The sequence below is a fragment of the Lytechinus pictus genome, unplaced genomic scaffold, assembly GCF_037042905.1.
Source record: "Lytechinus pictus isolate F3 Inbred unplaced genomic scaffold, Lp3.0 scaffold_19, whole genome shotgun sequence".
Taxonomy (NCBI): domain Eukaryota; kingdom Metazoa; phylum Echinodermata; class Echinoidea; order Temnopleuroida; family Toxopneustidae; genus Lytechinus; species Lytechinus pictus.
In genome coordinates, this window is record NW_026974140.1 from 1,148,305 (window position 1) to 1,157,166 (window position 8,862).

The following is an 8,862-nucleotide window of genomic DNA, read 5'->3' on the forward strand; positions in this document are numbered from 1 at the left end:
TTTGTACCCAGAAATGTTTGTTTGCTCAATAAAAGGAGCAACATGTTACTTTTTAAGGTGCATAATACTTAAAATGTTCTAATTTTTTAACCTTTATTACATGGTTTAACTCTGCGCCGTATAAGGTGCTTTTTGCTACACCCGTATTTAAGGTGAACAAATGAGCATAATTGCTCTCATTAGCACCCCTTGGGGTGCTGTTTTTGCACCAACCCCTAAGGTTCAAATTTGAACCCCGATCAAACCATTTCAATGTTGAATGACTAGACCTTATTAGCGAAGAGGAACTATTTCATTTTGGCAAAAGAAAATGCCATCGTGCCTTGGAGGATGACATCTTCTTGCCTTCGATATGTATTCACAATGCACTCATGGATAGAATTCATTTTTACACAGTTCTTAAAATAGAAGGTGAAACTTTACCAACACCCCTGTCAAATATATGTGACAAAATCTGTAACGATAGAAGTATTTCTTAAAAGAGGGGACTTCAGTTGTTCTTTATACAAAATATAAATATGAATTCATTTTCATCTGTAACTATGAAAAATTTGGTATTCACTTTTCTAACAGGTGAACCACACAAATGGTGAGAAGAGGTAGAAAGAGAGAGGGGGACAGCAACTGGAAGGAGATGGAATTCCAGACACTCTGCCACTGTGTGCCATTGAAAAAGAAATCTGTTTTTGGATCAGGGGGTCAAGCTTCTAGTATGAAGGTAAGTTTTTTTTATAGTTGTGTTAATTGAACATTCTACTTGTAAATACAAGTAAACTGTACAGTAATATTTATTATGTTATTGTTCTTAAGAGCGCTTGTACATGTAATGTACTGTTATATTAATTTTCAAATATGAATCTCTTCTACAATTAAATCACATCTTGTATTCATCTTAATTTACTCACAAAAATGGATAATATCAATCTCGTAAATTTTTATAGAAAGTCAAGTTTCAATTGACAACTGAGCCCTCTCAATATTTCAATTAATGACAACATAATAATGGAATGCATTCTCAAAAATATGTAAGAGCAAGAACAATGTAACTCTTTAAAACGAAAACAAAATCTAGGTAGACTATTAGATCCATACTATTGTAACAATTATTTTCCACTTTACTTTTGCAAGAGATTCAGATTCAGTTGATTTATATTTTTTATTAGATTTTCAACAGAGACAAACAATTTGAGCTTATAAGCTTAAGCACAATATAAGTGCATTCAAGAATAAGATAGTGGTAGTAGTAGAAGGGACAGGTGGGAAGTTGGTAACGTAAACATGACATTGACCTCAATTTTGTGTTCTTGTATTTTTCCCCCATTCCTTGTTCTTCCCCTCTTGAAGTTATCTTATATACTTCCCCCATTACTAGAGGTGAGTCGCCTACCCTGCACCCTTGCCCTCCTTCAGTAACACCACACATGAACATTCTCTCCAATGATTTGATTGAAATGAAAATATTCTGACTACAATATAAGGGTATCAAAGGTAATAGTAGACTATTAACCCATTTTTTTATTTCACATTATTATTTTTTTTTTATTTAAGCCTGTGATTGCAATCTCAAAAGGCTCTTTCATAATCTTTCAGAGACTCGTACATGTATGTGAACACTGGTTTTATCAAGTTGAGTTGCTAAAGTTGTTTGCATTGATTCTTCTTATTTCAGATTGTTCAAGAGTCAAGACTGTTGAAGACATGACGTCATGGACCTGGTTGCACCTGGCAAGGGAACTATATGACTTCACTTAAATATTCACAAAACGCTTTGTGAAATTAACATTAGTACTAACTTTCATTTTTCAAAGATAATAATTATTATATTGACATTGTGGATATCTTTTTATGATTGTTATCATAAAAATTATTAAAGTGTTAATGATGATAGGTCATAATAATAGAAATGAAAAATAAGTAGAAAAGAAGACGACAAAGAAGAAGGAGGAGGAAAAGAAGAAGAAGATGATGAAGAATAAAAGGAAGAGGAGAAAAGGAGGAGAAAAAATTGCATCGCTGTGAGTTAATTCATGATATAACAGAAATCATCGTCTCTTTTAAATGGAAATATTCATTAAAGTTCAAGTACAACCCAGAAAAATGTTGATTTGAATAAATAGAGAAAAATCAAACTAACATAACGCTGAAAATTTCATCAAAATCGGATGTAAAATAAGAAAGTTATGGCATTTTAAAGTTTTGCTTATTTTTCACAAAACAGTGATATGCACAACCCAGTGACATGCAAATGAGAAAGTCGATGATGTCCCTCACTATTTCTTTTGTTTTTTATTGTTTCAATTAAACAATATTTTTTAATTTTTTTAAAATTTGACAATAAGGACCAACTTCACTGAACCATATAGTATTAAACAATACTAATTCCACATGTTCAGAGAGGAATCAATGGTTGTTTCACTTGACAATGAAGAGAAAATTAGAATATTTCATATAATAAAATACAAAAAAAATAGTGACTGGATGATGTCATCAGTCTCATCATTTGCATACCGACCAGGATGTGCATATAACTGTTTTGTGAAGTTAAGCGAAACTTCGAAATGCCATAACTTTCTTATTTTACATCCGATTTTGATGAAATTTTCAGTGTTATGCTTGTTGGATTTATCTCTTTTTATTTAAACCAACTTTTTGTTGGGGTGGACTTGTCCTTTAAGCATAAAATGTGATATAGTTATTTTTGTTTTTTAAGATGTATTATTGTGTCATGTTTGTAGTTGTACACTTGATTGAGGTATTGTATTAATTTAGGATATGAATAATATATTTTATTTTGAATCCACATACCTCTTTTAATCATGTTTATACAGTCATGAGTAAGGGACATGGGACAGGTGACAAGATTATATTGTTTTACAAATTTTAGTGTGCATTTATTTCAAAAGTAATAAATTTACATAAAATGTCATTCCTTTTGCTTCATCTCTTTGTTTAATTGCTTTCATTGAATCGGGAGGGGTGGGGTGTGGTTAAAATATGATTTGCCCCTCAGAACACACTTGTTTCCCTACTAAAGATTGTAAGTAATATTTGTAGAAAATTGTAGGATTATTTTTATGAACGCTAAATATTTTCCCATGAATTGTCAAATTGGGAAAATAATTGATTAAAAATGAAGATTTGAAGTAGCAATGGCGAGAAATGAACAGGAAATGTCATATAAAAATGAGAAAGATCCAGAGATTCAAAGATTTCAATGTATAAGGAATGATGAGAGAGAGAGGGGACGAGGTTAATTAGAATGGGAGAAGGGAAAGGAAAAAGTAGAAATGTGGAGTCATTATCAAACGGAGATATAGAGAGATGTATAGAGAATTGGAAAGATAAATTTCGTGAATGATAGTGGGCCAATCTCGGAGGTAGGAAGATAATGAAAGGGATAACGAGGATAAAGCAGTTTTTTGGGGGGTTGCATTTGATGAAAGAGAGATAGAAAGAAAATGGCCAGGTGCTCAAAGATTTAAAAATATAAATGATGGGTGACAGAGGTATGGATCAAGGGATAAAGATGCATGAACGTGTCCCAATTTAGGCACAAAGCTGTGATGAGTAGTGGCCCCTCGTGTGCACTCCTCCTTGGATTTGGGCAATAAGTGGGATTTTTTATAAGTGGACCCCCCTCCACTCGCACCATCTCCAGTTGCAAGTTTTGGGCAAGGAAAACCCCGCGTCTCTTTTTTTTCCTGGCTAAAAAAAACCAAGCCATCTGATTAGACCTTTGTTCGGAATTGAGGAACATTTTCATTTAGGCCTATTTATTTGTTTATTTTCTCTGTCAATTATTTTCTTGACGAAATTGCCCCGTTGTGCTTCCAAATTTGTAACCCTCGCCCCAACTGCACAGGCAAGAGGGTTCCATGACACGCTTATAAAATACACAATTGAAATTATAAAGAAATGAAATAATGAACAAATCATTACAGGGATTATGCATGGTTGTCAATCGGTGTTCGTGGTTTGGGGATGACTGACACAAAATTGTTCTCTGTGAATGAGTTTTTTTTTAGTTTAAAGGGGTGGCTTTAGGAACTCATATTTTTATGGGGTAGACATGGTGTAAAGGGCAAAATTTATTAAAACTGCGAGCGAGCAAACATTTTGAATATTTTATACAAATTATAATTTTGTGATTGATGTTGATATGATATTTCATAAAATATATCATATTTCACTCTTTCTTTTCCTTTCTTTTTTCAGACCGAATTTTTCATGATAATTATACCTTTCTTTCTTCCACAAGACTACTATGATAACTAGATTAATGATGCAAGCGCGAAGCTCGAGCTGAGATTTTCGATAAGAATGGGATAAGCTCTTATATATCCATTTGATGACTTTTTGATATTTCCCTTTTCTTTCCTCTTTTAAATTACAATTCGCATTTTTTTTGTATGTTCTCTAGGCCTAGTGCCTATTTTAGACCATGAACCTGAATAAAGAAAATTAATAAAAATGAGGCGATATTAAAAAGGATGGTGAAATAATCGAGGCAAGCCCCATATGCACTTGGTTGGGTGAAGGGTAAATTAAACTAGAATTATCAATGAAGGTGATTAATACCCTTGCCCTATGCCTTTACCATGGCAACAGTTTCCAACAAGTGGAAAAAAATGTCTTGCCCATCTTTACCCAAGACCTACATGTATGTGTGAGCAAGTCATGATAATTACTGATGAAGTATTTTGAACCGCAAGATTTTTGCCAAATTTTTGACATAATATATAGTGTTACCATGGCAACACGATTTCCGACACATGCAAAAAATATGTCCTGTACATCTTTACCTCGAGACCAATGTGTGAGCCAAATTTAATGAGAATTGGTTGGAAACTAATCAAGTAGTTGGAACCAATAGATTTTTACCAAATTTTGGGCCTGTAATATGTTGTAACCATGGCAACACGATTTCCGACACACACAAAATATGTCTCTCTCACACCTTTACTTCTAACTCAACATGCTCAAAGTGTGAACCAAATTTTACGAGAATTGGTTAAAAATCGATGAAGTAATTACAACTCATTTTTTAAACAATTTTTTGTCATATCATATGCCGTTACCATGGCAACATGATTTCTGACACACAAAATAGATTTTGGAGCTAGGGGAAGCACCGGGGGGGGGAGCAATCCAAATTCCAACACCGGACTCGAAATCATCCAATGTGTGTACCAAATTTCTTTTATAATCACATCTGAATTAAGCACAAAAGGGGCGATTTTAGACTGAAAGTCAAAGTTATTATCATTATTTTGGGAGGGAGGGTGGTGCCTGAAAAATATGTGACGTTGATATAAATTATGATATAATTCTGAAGAAAATGTCCTATCCTCGATTAAGCAAGCACATTAACTATTATGCTTAGGCCTAGCTCTGCTTATAAAAATAAAAAATATTTACGATTATTATTTTTTTAAGATATTGAAAGAATACATCATAGACTATCCAATGACACACAAATTATTTCGAAACTCCAAGTAAAACTCAAAATATCATCAAATTACAAAGGGCATAATTTAAAAAAAATCTTAAAATTCCCCATAAGTCACTCTTTGCGGAAAGCCGCCGTTTATGTCTTGATTTTAATCAAGACATAAATTTATGTCATTCAAATGGATTTATGTCATGATTTTGTGTCGTGATTTGTGACATAAAGCTTTATGCAACGGATTTATGTCAATATTTGTGTTTATGTCATGATTTATGCTGTATGACATAAATCGTCACATAAATCATGACATAAATCAATACATAAACTTTTTTGCAACAGGGCCATGTATTATTAACTCAATCAACTTTTTCACCACAAAATAGTATAAAGTACGTCTTGTACGTACGTATATCAATGTAGTCAAAATGAACAATAATCACAAAAATATGGCGATTTGTTCGATGTGGATGGGTATGTCAGATAGAGCTTAGCAAATTTATTTGAGGTTCGCAATAGTTAAAATGGGGGTTTTCAGTTCATTTTATTATTTTTCAATAATACTTTATAGAATTTCATTGGTGTAACTTTTTGGTTTAATTTAACCTAGTTAAAAAGTTAAAAGTTAGGTTTCAAATGGAACAATAAGTGGTTTACTTAAGGAGCTAAATGGTTGGTAAGGAAATGGTTGGTAAGTTATGTTGCTAGGCATCATTTTCTGAGAAAATGTTCATAAAATTCATGCTTAAATGTTTTTCAGTAATTCTTCTTACAATATATAGTGGATCTATCCTTTGAAAGTAAGAAAAAATACCTGATAATTTAAATCAATGAGTAAAAAATCAGAATTCACGATAAATATTCAATAAGTATTTAAAATGGGCGTGGCTTATTCAAGGCTGGTTTATATGGTGATGCTACACATTATGGCATTTTTAATGCCCAATTCCGAAAAATTCAGAAAATTTCCTTTAATTTGATATATGATTTTGCTTTGATCCAGCCGGGGGGATTAAAGTCAAGAAATAAGGCACTTTTTGGCTTCTGGCCGCTCACCTATAAGTCATACTTAAATCTTTGTGAAACACCACCCTGATTATATTGTAAGTCCAGGTTACACTATAAGTTGTTTCAATTTTATGCCAAGCTACTCTTTAATGCTAGCTCACATGCAAGGCCAGGCTACATTATTAGGCCATGTTATACCATATAACATAAGAAAGGTTACACTATATGGGGGCGGGGGAGGGGTGGTTCACAAACATTTTAGTTTGACTTGTACACGACATGTTGCGCGCAATCTTATTTATCAATACCGTACGCAGAAGTGCACGTCCTCTCGGCATGATCTGACCAATGCGGTGATGTCTTTTATACTGCACGCAAGTATACCCAGATTACTCTTTTAGATCAGGATAAATTCTAAGGCCAGGTTACACTTTAAAGCCTGGTTACGCTTTAAAGAAGGTATCTCTTTAAAGCAGGTTAAACTGTAAGGCCAGGTTACACAATAAGCACGGATATCACACTTTAACTATGGGTGGGCCAACTTTATTTTCGATTTACTTGATTAGTATGGGACATATCTTACGCCGCCATAATATCAATTATCATATCTATGATGTGACATCCATCTCCATCTCTCTTTCAAACCAAAACAGGCTGATGCAATATATGCAATCACCTTTCTTGATAATTGTTTAGCTGACATTCAATCCTGGCTGGATAGTCATTCATTGAAATTGAATCCCTCCAAAACTGAGTTCCTTCTATTTGGTTCAAGGGCTCAACTTAGTATGGTCAAGTTGTCATCCGTCTCTTTTTTTCGCGATGTACCATTAATGTGTCCCAGATGTGTCGTAACCTATGGTCATGTTAGATTGTGGAATGTCTATGTCAAATCAAGTTACCAACATCTGTAGATCTGTAATGTATCAGCTCCGCAATATTGGGTTCATCAGAAAATATTTGTCAAAATATGCTACTGAAATATTAGTTCATGCACTGATTTCTTCACGACTTGATTTTGGAAATGCCTTGCTTTAAAATTTACCCAACACCCAGTTGTCTAAACTCCAAAAGCTCCAGAACGCTGCAGCACGTTTGGTCATCCTTAAAAAAAAACATGTTCATATCACACCCATTCTGAAATCTCTTCATTGGTTAAAGGTCAACGATTGCATCATCTTAAAAATCCTTCTCCTTGCATTCCATGCAATTAACGGCTCTCTGTTCCACAGTACAATATCAATCTTATCAATAAATACACTCCTGTCAGGTCTCTACGTTCATCCAACCCTGGTTCCCTAGTTATTTCCAAATCTGTTAAAACATAAGGGTTCGGGCTTTTCCTCGTGCTGGCCCTGTTTTCTGGAATGATCTTTCCCTGGTAATCCGTGAACGCACTTCCATTGACACATTTAAACGTAACCTTAAGACTCGTCTATAAAATGCTTCCTACTCTTAATTTTTCATGAATCAATTACTATTATATTTGTTGTTTTTTTCTTTCACTGCGCCTTGGACACTCTGCCGCGTGGATTTGGCGCATAACAAATAACACACATTATTATTATTAGCATTATTATTACTGAAGTCGCACTTAAGGACGTTCCACAGTTAAATTAAAGTCCATGTCATTTTCACCAAATTTTGCAGAGAGTTACTCTGATATATATGCATTATGAAAATGCAAAAAATAACAATAGCTTATTTTTTTCTACGGGTCTTCAAAGTTGCCGTACATGTATTTGAATGATATGCAATCTTGCGCAATCAAGTGAATTATGCCTCTCTTAGACCTCATGAATTCACCAAATGAGTTTAAATCACCTTTACTCATAGGATACCGCATCAAACTTCATCAAATTGTCAAGATATATAACAAAGTGTATACCTAAGTAAGAAAAAGTCTTTCAATTAGTAAAACTATTGAGTTGTGCGCCTAACAGCCGCCAACACTATTTATGTGCTCTCCCAATCTCTTATTATTTTGCCTGATTTACTTGGAGTTTACATCTAATGTTTATATCATCTTATTACTGTTATCATCCTGAGTCCACTAGCAAAATTTGATGACATTTGGTTCTATATTATTGCTGATTTTGACTCAGAATTTTCTACAAGCATATATTTATTTTGGTCATCAGGGGCCATACTTGTACACTTGATTTCTACATGGACTTCAGGGTAATTGTCGATCACCCAAGCATGTGCATCACTGAATAGATACAATGGAGTCTCTGAGGTTTATCATCCTTCTTTCACTGACACTCCTTTTTTGGTCAAAACATTTAATGGACTAGAAGGCAAGACTAATCAACCCAAGGATTTTAAGTGTAAAGATGGTTAAAAAGGGAAGGCAGTCTCATACTACAGCAATGCTACAAGTACTTTTCATATTGAGCATGTTCAAG